This window comes from Tamandua tetradactyla, chromosome 11 (genome assembly GCF_023851605.1).
Source record: "Tamandua tetradactyla isolate mTamTet1 chromosome 11, mTamTet1.pri, whole genome shotgun sequence".
NCBI lineage: Eukaryota > Metazoa > Chordata > Mammalia > Pilosa > Myrmecophagidae > Tamandua > Tamandua tetradactyla.
This window is the reverse complement of record NC_135337.1, coordinates 46,693,166-46,708,598: the sequence shown is the minus strand read 5'-3', so window position 1 is coordinate 46,708,598 and position 15,433 is coordinate 46,693,166. Positions and strand designations below refer to the sequence as shown.

Genomic DNA, 15,433 nt, shown 5'->3' with positions numbered 1-15,433 from the left:
TGAGCAAAGAAAGTGGCTACTTGAGATCTAATCTAGTCCTGGTTCTTGATGTGGCCTTCATGATTTTGTCCAAGGGCACTCTAGAGATTGTCTGTGCCCATATGGGTGCCGGGCCATTTCGTTTGGGAAAGACTGACTTTGGACAGTACTTTGGTGTGTCCCTACTCTCAAAATTTGCCCTCCAGGAAAAAGCAGCTTGAAAAAATGACAGGAATAAGAAATTAGATGACAGTTAATCTGGGGCAAAGGACTGCTGACTTCAAACAATTTGGAAAGGGAAGCAGGTCTCCTGTAAGATAGAAGGGACAACCAAACTACTGTAAACAGGAACTCGAAAATAACTAACAAGCAAAATCCAGGACAAGGCAAGGGCCAAGGAAGATGGAAAACCCTGCATACCTTAGTCCCCTTGGGCAATTCTTCCTGATAAGGTTGAAGTTTAAGAAAATCTGTCATATTACCAACTGGTTACAAAATCAAGAAAAATGCATCTCAGGGAATAAATCCCTCAGATAACATTTTAAGATATTAAAATTTGTGCAACAAATGATTACAAAACAAAGAAACAGGAAATGATGGTCCACCCAAAGGAAGAGGATAAAAATCCAAAAAAACACGAGTGAAGATGAGAATAGGAACATATTGAACAAAGCCTTTTAAAAAGAATCTTAAAAATGCCCAAGGAGATGAAGAAAAATACAGGGAAAGAAACAAAAGATATTAGGGAAAAAATGAATCAACAATATGAGCGTCTAAAAAAAGAGGTAAAATTTTAAAAAAGGAACCAAACAGAACTACTGGAGTTGACGACCACAGTAAGTGAAATGAAAATTACCCAGGACAGTTCCAAGAGCACACTTGGAGTAGGTTGAAGAAATAATCAGTGAATTTGAATACAAGAAATGAATTGAATCATCTTGCTGAGGAGTAGAAAGAGAATAGAATTATTAAAAGTGAAAATAATGTATCTCTGGAGTGCTATGCAGAATACTAATGAATGTATTATGGAACTCCCAGAAGGAGAAGTAAGAGAGAAAAAAGCAAAAAGAATTTTAAAAGAAATAATGACAGAACTTAAACTTAGCAAAATATGTGAATGTGCACATCTAAGAATCCCAGGGAACGCCAAGCAATATAAATATGAAGACAAATATACCTCATATACCATTGTGAAGTTATTGTGTTCCCAAGAAAAGACATGTTCAAGAAAAGCTCATTCAGTATCGGTATGTGGGATCTTTTTTATTGTTTCCATAGAGATGTGACCCACCCAAATGTGGGTGGGAACTTTTTTTAGATGGTTTCCCTGGAGATGTGTTTCCAGGTGGGGTTGCCTACTGGAGCCCTTTAAGAGGGAACCATTTTGGAAAAAGCTTTAGAACCAACAGAACCTGTACAGCCAGAGACCTTTGGAGATGCAGAAGGAAATCACCCCTGGGAAAGCCTTATGAAATGAGAAGAGAAAGTTAGCAAATATTACCTTGTGCTTTTCTGGCTGACAGAGGTGTTCTGGACTTACTGGCCTTTCTTGAATCATGAATGTCTTAGTTTGGACATTTTCATGGCCTCAGAACTGTAAACTTATAGCTTAAAAAAGCCCCCCTTTAAAAAGCCATTCTGTTTCTGCTATATTGCATTCCAGTAGCTTTAGCAAACCTGAACAAAATGTTTTATGGGCCTCCCAGAAGGAGAAGAAAGAGAGAAAGGGGCAAAAAGAATATTAAGAGAAATAATGACAGAACTTAAACTTAGTAAAATATGTATATGTGCACATTTAAGAAACCCATGGAAAACCAAGCAAGATAAACATGTAGACAAATAGACCTCATTATATATTGATCATATTATCAATATATAATGATAATATATATCATATAACACACTGCTTATGCAAGGGAGCCACAATTAGATTGAATGGTAATTTTTTATCAGAAACCATGGAGGCAAGAAAGCTATTGTTTGAAATACCTAAAGTGCTGAAAGATAGCACTGGCAACCAAAAATTTTATATCCAGCCAAACTTTATTTCAAAAATAAGGGAGAGGGTGGTGCAATGGTGGCTCAGTGGTAGAATTCTCACCTGCCATGCTGGAGACCTGGGTTTGATTCCTGGTGCCTGCCATGCAAAAAATGATAATAATAATAAAGAGAGATTAAGATGTTCTCAGATAAGCAAAAGCTGAGGGAGCTCAACTAGACCTGCCCTACAAGGAATGCTAAAGAAAATTCTACAGACTGAAAGGAAAAGACACTGGAGAGTTATTCAAAGTGGTCTAAAGAAATAAACACTTTCATTATAAGTAACCATTTGGGTAATTATAAATGCCGATATTATTGTAGTGTGTTGTTTGGTATATAACTCCATTTCTTTCTTACTATAGGTATTAAGGTTCAAATGCATAAAAAGTAATGATAAATTTGTGATTTTGGTTGTACAATAAACAAGGATCGAAGTGGTAATGAGTACAGAAGTGAAGGTGGAAGGCAGAGGTGTATAGGAAAATCATATGTGCTAGTGTTGAGTTAGAATCAAGCCAGATATGATTGTTATATATTTAGGATGTCAAATTTTAACCCCATAGTAATCACAAGGAAAATAGATGAAAACTATATTCAGATAGAAATGAGAAGGCATTATTATGATGTGAATAAAAAATTAAATAATATAAAAGTAGTTATTAATGGAAGTGAGGGACAAAAAAACTATTACACTTATAATGGCTGCATAGTAAAATGGCACAAATAGTCCTGTATTATCAATAGTGACTTTAACTGTAAATGGGTTAAAATCTCCAGCCAAAAGGCAGAGATTAGCAAAATGGAGTTAAAAAAGCATGGCCTGGGAGTGTGAGGGTAGTTCAGTGGTAGAATTATTGCCTGCTATGCAGGAGACTCAGGCTTGATTCCTGCCTATGCACTTCCCCCAAAAACAAACAAACAAGTAAGCAAACAAACAAAATTCAACAAATGGTGCTGCAATAATGGGATACTCACATGGAAGAAGAATGAAATGTGACCCTGCCATACAGCATACTAAAAAAAAAACATGGCCCAACTATATTGTCTGCAAGAGATTCACAGTAGAAGAAAATTACAGACCAATTTCTCTAATGAATAGAGATGTAAAAATCCTAAACAAAGTATTTGCTTAGCAGATCCAATAGCACATTAAAGTAATTATATACCATGGTGAAGTAAGTTTTATCCCAGGTATACAAGGGTGGTTCAACACAAGAAAATCAATTAATTTAATACATCACATTAACAAATCAAAGGGGGAAAAACCACATGACCATCCTAATTGAAGCAGAGAAGGCCTTTGACAATGTCCAGGATGTTTTCTAGATAAGAACACTTTGAAAATTAGGAATAGAAGGAAACTTCCTCAATATTGTAAACTGCATATATGAAAATTCTACATAATACTCAAAGGTGAAAGACTGAAAGATTTCCTTATCATATCTGAGACAAGACAAATATGCCCACAGTTACCAACATTGTATTGAATGGTCTAGCTAGAGTAATTAAGCAAGAAAAAGGAATAGAAGACATCCAAATTGGAAAGGCAGAAGTAAAGTTTTCCCTATTTGCAGATGCCATGGTCCAATATAGAGAAAATCTTTAAAAGCTCACAATTTAAAATTTAGTTTGAAATGCTAGTGATAAATGAAAGTGAGTGGTAAGGGGTATGGTATGTATAATCTTTTTTTTCTCTTTATCCTTGTATTTCTTTTTCTATTCTTTTAATTTCTTTTTCTGAATTGATGCAAATGTTCTAAGAAATGATGAATAAGCAACTATGTGATGATATTGAGAATTACTGATTATATATGTAGAATAGAATGATACGTTAACGATTTTGTTCTTAATTTTTTTAATTAATAAATAAATAAATTTTTAAAAGATCACAATTTAGCTCCAATAAATGAATTTATCAAAGAAGATAGGTAAAGGATCAACATGTGAAAATAGTAATGATTCCATTCAATAGTAATGGACAATTCAAAGAAGAAATCAAGCCCATAATTCTATTTATGTTAACAGATAAAAGAATCAACTATCATGAAAATGCTTAAGAATGCATACTACTTCTACAGAGAAAATTACAGTGTATTGCTAAAAGAAATTTTAAGAAGACACAAATAAATGGAATAACAGCACATGTTCAAATATTAGAAGGCTAAGTGTTGTCAGTTCTACACATAGTGATTTGCAGATTCAGTGCAATCCAATGGAAATTTCAACAATCTTTGCAGAAAAGGAAAAGTCAATAGTCAAATTTATTGAAATTGTAAGGGGCCTGAAATAGTAAAATCCATCTTGAAAAAGAAGAATGAAGTGGGAAAATTCAAATGTCCTGATCTTAAAACATAGTAAAAAAGGAATGGTAATAAAAGTAGTGTGGTGCTGGCACAAGGACAGACGTGTATGACAAGATAATTGATTTGCAAACTCAGAAATTAACTCACATTTTTCCTTCACATGAGAAGTTGTGTATTTACAGAGCATTCATACAAGAAAAAGATATTCCAATATACCATCCTAATGTTAACACCTTAAACTGGTGTAGAATATTTGTTACAATTGGTAGTAGCACATTTTTATAATTGTACCATTAATAATAGTCCATGGATTCACTTAGGGCTCACAGTTTGTATAATGCAGTTTCATGATTCTTTAAACTTTTATTTGTTACCACATATACAATCTAACATTTTCCCTTTTAATCATATTCAGGTATATATTTCAGTGCTATTTAATTGCACTTGCAATATGTGCTATCATCATCACCATCAATTACCTATCCATTTTCATCATCTCAAATAGGAACCATGTTCATTTTGAATCTTAACTTCCTATTCCCTAACCCCACCCATCCCCTGGTAACCTATATGTGCTGGTCCGACTCTATGAGTTTGCTTATTTAGTTGTTTCAAATTGGTGAGATCATATAATATTTGTCTTTTTATTTCTGGCTTATTTCACTCAACCTGATATCTTCAAGTTTCATCCAAGTTCTGGCATGTTACCTGGACTTCATTTCTTTTTGTAGCTGAATAATATTCCATCATATGTGTATACTACATTTTAATGACTCATTCATCAGTTGATGAACAGTAGAGTTGCTTCCATATTTTGCCAATTGTCAATAGTGCTGCTATGAACAATGGATTGCAAATGCTCCTATTTTCCATTCTTTTGACTATATAGCGAGTAGTGGTATTGCTGGGTCGTATTTTAGTTCTCTGCTTAGCATTCTGAGAAACCATCAGACTGTTTCCACAGCAGCTGCACCATTTTACTTTCTGTGTCTCTTCCACCTTTTTAATTTGTTCCTTTTACCAGACCATAACTTTCTATGCATTATATGATTTGTGATTTTTTTTCCCAATATCTTGTCATCTGATTTTCTTGATGTGTATATTCTGAATATCTGCGTGTCTCTCTTGTCTAGGATCTCATTGTTGCTTGGGTTTGTATTAAAGCTCTTCTTTGCCAGTTGGATCATCAGTATTTCCCTCCAGACGGGGCCAGGTGCCTGTACAGGAGGCATAGAACAAAGCCTTTTTCTTTCTGCACTTCCCAGTCTGCCAAGCAGATGAGATGCTTTAACTATCTATATCCCCTCTGAAACAGTTGCAATAAGGTAGGTTGCCAGTGTCTGACTTGGAGGTGCTGAATCTGTGGCAGTCCAGTGTTCTCACTTCACTGACATCTATCTGGGCCAGTACTCAGCTGGGTCGCCTTCCATACTTGGGGATGAGGACCCCTACGGTCCACCAGGCAAGGATGCAGTCAACACTTCTGCTCCCCTCAAGGATGAGGTTGGGTACCAGGAGCCATGGGGGGAACCCCTGCCTATGGTTTTTCAGTCTCTTTGACCCACGCTTCCCTGGGCCACCCCTGTTTCCCCAGATCTCTAGTTGATTTGGACAATTTCTTCCTGGCTACTTTTGGGAGAGAAGTACATTATATTTTTCTCTCCCTAATCCTCCTTGGGCCTCCCCTAGGGCTCTTTTATATTCGGCCCTCCTCAGTGGCTTGTGTTCTGCCCCAGGTCTCTGTGAATTTGGATCCCAGAGTCTGGATATTCTAGGTGGTCTCACTCACTTGTGTGAGTGTCTTTATAGTTTTTATCCCTGGTAGGAGATGGGAAGGATCCTGGCTACTGCCTCTGTGCACTTCCCAAGCAGTATGGGACCAAAGTGAGGGGGAAGGAAGAGGATGGCCAATTGGGATGAATTATTCCTATCTTATAGTTTATTTGCCACTTCAGAGCTTTAGGAATCTCTCTGTAGTCTCTACCTTCCTTCAGATTTCTAAGCTCTTGAGATTTGTACTTTTTGTTGCTGAATCCCTGGTGAAGTTTTTCCAGTGGATGTCTTACATCATCATGTTGATGACATCACCTATCCCTCATGTTTGAAAGACAGTTTTGCTGAATAAAGAATTTTTGGTTGGTAGTTATTCTTGTTCAGTAGTTTAAATATATCATAACAGTACCTTCTTGCCTCTGTGGTTTCTGATGAGAAATCAGAACTTAGTTTTATTGAGGAACACTTGTATGTGGCAAATTGCTTTTCTGTTGCCACTGTCAAAATTCTCTCTTTGTATTTTGCATTTGATATTTTTATTTAGTTTGTGATTCTGAGCAGGACTATTAGGATTTTTTCTGTTTGGCGTACTTTGCATTTATTGGACATGGGTATTTATGTCTTTCATAAGAGTTGGGAAATTTTTGTCCACTATTCTCTCAAATATTCTTTATTTTCATTTTCCCTTCTCTTCTCTGAGATACCCATGATGCATATGTTTGTATGCTTTGTGCTGTCATTTAAGTCTCTGAGACATTTCTCAATTTTCTCTATTCCACTTTCTCTCTGTTCTTCTGACTATTTGATTTCAATTTTTCTGTCTTCTATTTCATTGTTTCTTTTTTCTCTCTGTTCAGATCAGCTGTTGTATTCCTTTAGTGTATTTTTAATCTCTGTTATTGTGTCTTTCATTCCTCTAATTTCTATATTTCTTCTTAAACTTTGTATTTCTTCTTTTTGCTCACACATTGTCTTCTTAAAATCTGTTTTGGTTAGCTAAACCTGCTGGAATGCAATATACCAGAAATGAATCATCCTTTATAAAGGGATTTATTAAGTTACAAGTTTATAGTTCTAAGGCCATAAAAATGTCCAAACAATGATTCTTTCTAAGCTGAGAAGGCACGTGACAGGTGTCTGAAGTCCTCACTCCCCATTCATTGCTTTGTGTTTCTGATTCCATTGGCTTCTTCTCAAGGCATCTGTGCACCCTCACTAAGCTTCTCTGTATTGGCTTTCTCCAGGTTCTGGTTTGTTTAGCATCTCATGGAAAGGCACATGGCACTATCTGTTAGGCTCAGGTTTGTATGTAACAGCTCTCCAAGTATCTGCGTCAGGACTCTAAGCATCTTCAAATGTGCATCTGAGCTTTCTCCAAAATGTTTCCCCTTTTAAAGTGCTCCAGTAAACTAAGACCCACCTTAAATAGGTGGCATCTCATATCCATCTAAACAAAAGGTCATCCCCACAATTGGGTGTGTCATATCTCCATGGAAACAACCTAATTAAGAGGATCAAGGTGAAAAGAGCCTGTCATTTTTGGATCCTGTCCTGATACTGTGCTTCAAGCCAGCACAATGTCCTTTAACTCTATATCCACTATAGGTATGGTTTACATTTTCCATATTTTCTTTCATCTCCTTGAATCGTTTTACAAGATTTCTTGTGTGAATTTCTTTGATGAGTTGTCTTTTTGTTTTGTTTTGTTTTTATTTGTTCCCTTAACTAAGCCTTATCTTTTTTGTTCTTATGGCTTGTAAACTTTTGCTGATGTCTGGACATCTGATTATTTTGAGGTGTTATCTCTGAAGGTCAGTTTCACCCTATTGTCCAGGCTTTTTGTGTGTGTATTGGCCTGTGTTAAGGCTCTTCTTTGACACCTGTTCAACTTATTCTGCACCTTTAGGTTAGCTCATTTTTTAAATGTCCTGATTGTGTCAGCTCTTCTTTACCTTATTCTTGTCCTGGATAATGATACAATTTTTGAAATTTCCCTTTTGTGTGCCATTGTTTTAACTCCAAGAGAAAGCTTCCTTTCCTCTGTTCCTTCTGCAGGAAACTTCATTTGTTCTGTTTGCTTTTTTTTACCCAGAATTTTCTCCTCATCTCCAATGATTTGTATAAATCCTCTTCCTCACTCATTGCCCCCTTTTCACTATAGTTTTCAGTTCTGGAATCCATCCCGTCTTACAGCAATTCAGTTTCCTCCTTTATTTTCTGCCTTCAGTTTCTTCCCGCATTAAGTGTTTGCTTTACCCTGGGGAGTCGTATTGGGTCAATCCAGCAAGGTGCATTTTGCTTTTTGGTGATCCAGCAAACAGACTGAATTGAGTGCACCTCTTACCAAAACTTCTTCTGTTGTCACTTTTTTCCCTGGGGTACTTTTGTATGTGGCACTCCTCAACCATTTGTGTTCTGCCCTAAGCCTCTGCATACTTGGGTCCCTGTGCCTGGATGTACATAGGCCTCTAATTTGCTGCTATCAGTGCCTCTATAGTCTGCCTCTAAGGCAGAATAGACCCTGGCCATGCTGCTTCTGTGCAATTTTCATGCTGTGCAGGAATAAATGAGGTGGAGGTATCCAGAGTGGAAGGACTGGGTTGTGAATTTCTTTCTTGAATTTTGTGTTTATGTTTATGTTCCTTTTTCTTGATTCAGTGTTTATGGAGTCCTTCTCCAATCTCTATTCCTTTCCAGAGTTCCATTCAAGTGGAATTTGTCCTTTTATTAGTAGGTTCTGAGGGATGATTTTCTAGGGAAAGTCTTTGCTATTTGGATGTAACTTTTGGGGAGGCTGTTTTTTTTTAACTTTTATTGTGAAATATAACGTACACATAAAAATGATACATTTCAAAATATAATTTAACAAGTAGTTATAAAGCAAATTTCAAAATATAGTATGGGTTACTGTTCCACAACTTCAGATATTTCCTTCTGGCTGTTCTAATACACTAGAAACTAAAAGAGAGATATTTATATGATGACTCAGTAGTCATCATCATTTGCTAAATCCTAACTTCTCTGTTACAACTCCTCCCTCTCATTTTATCATTCTCTGAATCTCCAGGGATATTTGAGCAATGATCTTTCTAATTTCTTCATGTTTAAAAGGGTGCCGACATTATGGGGTAGAGGAATACAACTGGTTGATGGCCTGGGAGAGACTGTAACCTCTAAGTTTCAGGTCTTACCTGGCATAGGAAAAATCTGGAGGTTTTAACTCGCTGAAAAATAAAACTAAATAAGTAAAACTTTTGTAGAGTCTTAAATAGAACCCTGGGTTTTCTTGAGGGTTTTAAGGAATACTGTTAGTTAGGGCTTGTCAGACCATGAAAATTTGTAATATCTGGCTGAAGCTTGCATAGGAGTAACCTTCAGAATGACCTCTCAACTCTATTTTAAATCTCTTAGCCACTGAAACCTTATTTTGTTACATTTCTTTTCCTCCTTTTGGTCAAGAAGCCATGCTCAATTGCATGGTTCAGGGCCAAGCTCATCCTTGGGATTCATGTCTCATGTTGCTAGGAAGAGTTACATCCTTGAAAATTATGTCTTACATAGCAGGGAGGTGAATGAGTTTATTTGCAGAGCTTAGCTTTTTTAAAGAAAGAAAGGTCATATCTGAACAATAAAATAGGTTCTCTGGAAGTGACTCTTAAGTGTGTTTATAAGTAGACTTAGTGTCACCATTATGGAAGTAAATTTCATAAATATCAGCCTCAAGAGGACTTGGCTTATTAAATTGGGAGTCCCCAATGCTTGAGGAAAAATCAGAAATTTCCCAGGTAGGTAAGTTTAATAGTTCCATATTTTTTCTCCAATCCCTGTAGGGACTTTGCAAATGACTCAACTATGTTCTCTCTAAAAGAAACTCACCTTAAAGTCAATACAATGCAAGTATTACCAAAAAAGAGCTGGTGTCACTAACTAATATTAGATAAGAGAAACTTTATATCAAAAACAGTTGTGTGGGGCAAAGAAGGTCCTTAAACATTGTTATAGGTGTCAATTCAACAAGAAAACATAACATTATAAGTATATATGCATCTAACAGCAGAGCCCCTAAAGATATGAGACAAATACTGACATATTTGAAGTGAGAAACTGAGAGTTCTACATTAATAGTAGGAGACTTTAAAATATGATTTTCAATAATAGAACAGCTAGAGAGACCAATGAGGAAATAAAAAACTTAAATGATACTCAAATGAACTAGAATGAACAGACATATAGAACACCTCACCCAACAACAGAATGCACATTCTTTTCAAGTGTGCATGGGTCATTCTACCAATCTCTGCTTTTGAACTGTATAGTTTAGTCCATTTACATTTAGTCATTATTGATAATGAAGGACATTTTCTGCCATTTTGTTATTTAGTTTTTGTAAGTTTTATGCCTCTTTTGTCCTTCAATTCTTCTGTTAATGCCTGCATTCGTTTTTATTTGTTTTTTTTATAGTTAAGAATATATAGTTCCTTCTCATTTCTATCGGTATATATTTTTCTTACCATGGAGTTAAAATACATCATCCTAAATATATAACAGTCATATTCAGTTTCATACCAACTTGACTTCAATAGTATACATATACACTATCCCTATACTCCTCCATCCATCTCAGCTTTTTAAAAACTTGTTACAAATTATATCTTCATACATTGTATGTCCAGAATCATAGATTTATCTTTACTTTTTATACATTTACAGTTTGTCTCCTATAGGAATTTGGAAGTAGATTTATGTACCAGAAAATACAATACAGTGATACTAGCATTTGTTTTTACCCAAATGGTTACATTCGCAGAGGTATTTATTTCTTTATGCCTCTTGGGACCACTGTCTATTGTCCTTTCTTTTCAATCTGAAAAACTCCTTTTGGCATTGCTTGTAAGACAGGACTAGTGGTTTTGAATTCCCTCGGGTTTTGTTTATCTGGGAATGTCTTAATCTTCCCTTATTTTCAAAAGAAAGTCTTGCTCAATATGATATTGTTGGTTGGCGGTTGTTTTCTTTCAGCATTCTTAAGTATTTCAACCTATCACCTTCCTGCCTCCCTGGTTTCTTATGAGAAGTCAACATTTTATCTCCTTTGGATTCTCTTGGACGTAACATGTTGCTTTTTTCTTGGAGCTTTCATAACTCTTTTATACTTTGTATGTGACTGTTTGATCAGTAAGTCTGGGACCTATTTTTCTCAAGTTTGTCCTTTTGGTGTTATCTCAGTTTCTTAAATGTGCCTTTTGCCCTGTCTTCCTTCTTCTCCTTTCGGAGCCTCCATTATGAGTGATTGATACACAGATTGTGTCTCAGAGGTCTCAGGCTATTTTGGTTTTTTAAAGTCTTTTTTTCTTTCTGCTTTTCAGCCTGACCAGTTTCAATTGTCTTATCTTCAAGTACATTGATTCTTTTTTCTGCCATCTCCAATCTGCTGTTGAAACCCTCCTCAGAATTTTTAATTTCAGTTATTGTGTTCTTCAACTCTAGTTGTTCATTTTGGCTCCTTTAAAAAATTTATTTCTCTTTATTGAGAGTCTCATATTTTTCATTCCTTGCTTTCCTAATACTTTAAAAATTCTTTCTCCATGTTTCATATTTCAGCATATTGAAGATCATTTTTTTAAAAAAGTTTTTGTTGACCAGTATGTCCACAGTATGATCATTTATATCCTCTGGAATTTTAGTTTCTTCCTTTAGATGGGCCATCATTTCCTGCTTCTTGTTTGCCTTATAATCTTTGTTGGACACTGTACATTTTAGTATGTTAAATTATTCTCTAATGTTTTATTTCTTGTGCTTGTAACCAGCTGGTTATTCGCTAATGTTTATTTCTTGTGCTTGTAACCAGCTGGTGATGTGACATAGATAGTACTGGTTGTCAGCCCTCCTATTAGGTTGCTCTGCCCAGGGAAAATCCACAGTGACTGGTCCTCCTTGACCTTTCTGGGCCTATGTCCTGTCCTGGGCTTGTACTTAATAGTGGCCTCAGAATTTCCCCTGTTTACAGGAGTTTGGGAGTCCTACTTCCCAGGAGGCCTACCATCTTCCTTTCCCGGTTGTTCCACTAATAGACTTAAAGCCTTTGCACTAGGCCATCTATTGTATCCTATTCTGTTTTCTTTGTCTCATACTACTTTTGCTAGGTGTGCAAATTCTGGGATTAGGGCACACCAGAGAAGAGTTTCTCAAAGTCATTCTTTCCCAGCTAGAACAAGGTCAGGGATCCACAAAGAGGTCTGAAGGGGGAACCAGAAAAGGTGCCAAGAGCTTCTTCTAGGGCTCCTCAAAGCTTTATTAACCTGCCCAGCAAATCACCCAACTGTCCCCTGAAGCTTTTAGAAAGTATACTGCTCTTATATCTCCTCTGCCTTCATTGTCTGTACTGGTTTGGAACAATGAATGCCTTCAGAGCCAGGTCCCCAGTGATTTGAAGTAGCTAATCAAAAGCTGTGATCAGGAGTTGGCTCATGCTCACCCCAGATCTTGGTGAGTTGGGTTTTTATGTCCCTTTATTGCATTGGTAAGGTACACTAGGGACCATGCCTCACTGCTACCTGATGACCTAAAATTGTTGAATTGTATCCCATACCAAACTCTGAAATCTGTTCTACAGCTCATTGTTGCAATGTATTTTGAAATTTATTGCTTTTTTGTATATTTCATTTTTCACAAAAAAGAAAAAAAGTCAATTGTGATGATAAATGTGCAGCTGTATGATGATATTGTGAACCACTGATTATACATTTTGGATGAGTCCATGGTATGTGAATATATAATATACATTAATAAAAAATGAAAAAATAAAAAAAGATAGTGTTAAAGTATACATAGATTTGTCCACTGAAGATTAATACCTCAAAGTGAATCACTGTTTTGCTTTCCATGATCAGTTCTAGACTGTTTTTATATAATGGAACATTTATGTATTACATTATTTTAATTTAATTTAAAAAGAGAAGAGCTTTCTAATCCAGGTAAATCCATGAGGGACATGAGTAAAAATGGACCTCAAAATGTAATAAACATCTGGAAGATTGTGGGAAGGTAAGAGTAGTAAGTTCTAGGAGTCAGTCCCTCCACCAGAACAATTATTAAACAGGTAGGTACTGTCTTAATTAACTTTAAGAAATCTAGAGTCCAGCCAAACACTGTACAGTATTCAGGAAAACACAGGAGAGTCTGGTAAACTGCTTTGTTAAAATAATGCACAAACTGTGCCTATCATTTCAGGAAAAACAACTGATGATGTTTGTTTCAATGATAAAATTTGAACTGTTAAACAAAAGTTAGAACTTTGGAAAACTTGCATCCTCTATTTTGAGCTTGAAAGGTTCTGAACACTTAGTGACTTAGTGATGAGATTAATAGTGTTATTAAAGAATATGTAATTTTAATGTTATACAATGAAATATGGCAGTTTTGGAAGATCTGCATGACCCATTATTTTCCAAATGACCAGTGCATTCCAAAATCATGCATGGGTAAAAAGATACATTCAAAATGTAAGACAGACCAATGGATTTAATGTAACCAAATGGATTTAATGTAACCAAGTGGGAAAATTTTTCACTGATAAGCTTTCAGATTCCACAATGCAACTAATCTTTAAGAAATTAACACTTGTTTTGTTTTGATGTATTAATGGGGGCTAGCCACAATTATCTGAAAAGCTATTAAAAGCTATTAAATCCATCCATCTTCTATTAAGATATGAGAATCAAGCTATCTTCTATTAAGCCAGAAATTAAGGAGAATCATAAAAATTAATTGCAAAAAGTAAATAAAAATATAAAACTTATCTAATATTTTGGGAAAATACTTTTATTCCTCATAAAAATATGTAAGTTAGATGTCACAGTTTCATAATTACAAAAGATAAGAATCATTTGTAATTTTCTGTGGAGCTAAGATCACTCTCATGTGAAAGTTAGATGAAGATACTAAAAGAAAATTACAAACTTATGTCTCCTATGGCTATAACTGCAAAAATCCTCAACAAAATGCTATCATGCAGTAGTATCAAATAGTATATTAAAACAATTATACACCTTTATCAAGTGAAGTTTATGCCAAATAAGCAAGGGTGGCCCAACATAAGGAAATCTTTTAATGTAATATACCATATTAACACAGTTACAGATGCCTAGAAAAAAACATAGGGAATCCTCTTAAGGACCTTGTGTAGGCAATGGTTTCTTAAACCCATTACACCCAAACCATGAGCAAAATAAATAAATTGTATCTCATCAAAAGAAAAAACATTTGTACCTTGAATGACCTTATCATGTAAGTAAAGCAACAACTTAAGCGATGGGAGAATGTATTTGGAGACCACATATCCAGTAAAGGTTTAATAACTAGAACATATAAAAAATCCTTCAACTCAATAACAAAAAAGACAAGTAACCTGATTAAAAATTGGACTAAAGTCTTAAATGGACATTTGTCAACAGAAGATATAAAAATGTCCAAAAAGCACATGAAAAGATGCTCAACATTATTAACTATTAGAGAAATCCAAATCAAAACCACAGTGAGATGCCATTTCACACCCAGTAGAGAGGCTACTATTAAAAAAACAAACAAAATTACAAGTTAGAGAAGTTATGAAGTCAAAAGAATACTCAGTCATGGCTGGTGTGAATTTAAAATAGTGCAGCTGCTGGAAGACGGTTTGTCAGTTCCTCAGACAATCAAGTTTATAATTATTATATGGCCCAGCTATCCCACTGGGGTATATACCCATAAGAATTGAAAGCAAGGAATTGAACAGATATATACACACTGTTGTTCATAATAGCATTAGTCACAATTTCCAAAAGATGGAATCAACCCATATGTCTATCAAATGATGAACTGATAAATAAAATGTGGTATATATACACAATGGACTATTACTTAGTTATAAAAAGAAATTGAATTCTAATGCATACAACAACATGGATGAGCCTTGAAGAAATTGTGTTGAGTGGAATAAGCCAGACACAAAAATGACAAATATGTGATCTCATTGTATGAAATAATTAGGACAGGTAAACTCATAGAGCCAAAATGTAGAATAGGTTTTATCAGATAACAGTATGGGGTAGGAAATAAGGACTTAAGTTTTAAAAGGTACCTAGTTTCTATTGGAAAATTGGAAAATTTTGGTAATGGATGGTCATGATGGTAGCACAACATTGTAAATGTAGTTAACAACACCAAATTATATTTGAATGTGGATAAAGGGGACATTTAGGTTGTATATATGTTGTTAGAATAAAAATTTTAAAAATCCATGGAACTGCACAACACGGTGAACCCAAAGTTCACCTATGGACTATATATAGTTCATAATG

At 35.3% G+C, this 15,433-nt stretch overlaps 1 protein-coding gene across 7 annotated transcripts in view; it reads left to right on the top strand.

Moving 5' to 3' along the window:
• IFI44L (interferon induced protein 44 like) overlaps positions 1–15,433 on the top strand; it is a 65,947-nt gene that overhangs the window by 21,425 nt on the left and 29,089 nt on the right. The gene's annotated exons all lie outside the window — the stretch shown is intronic.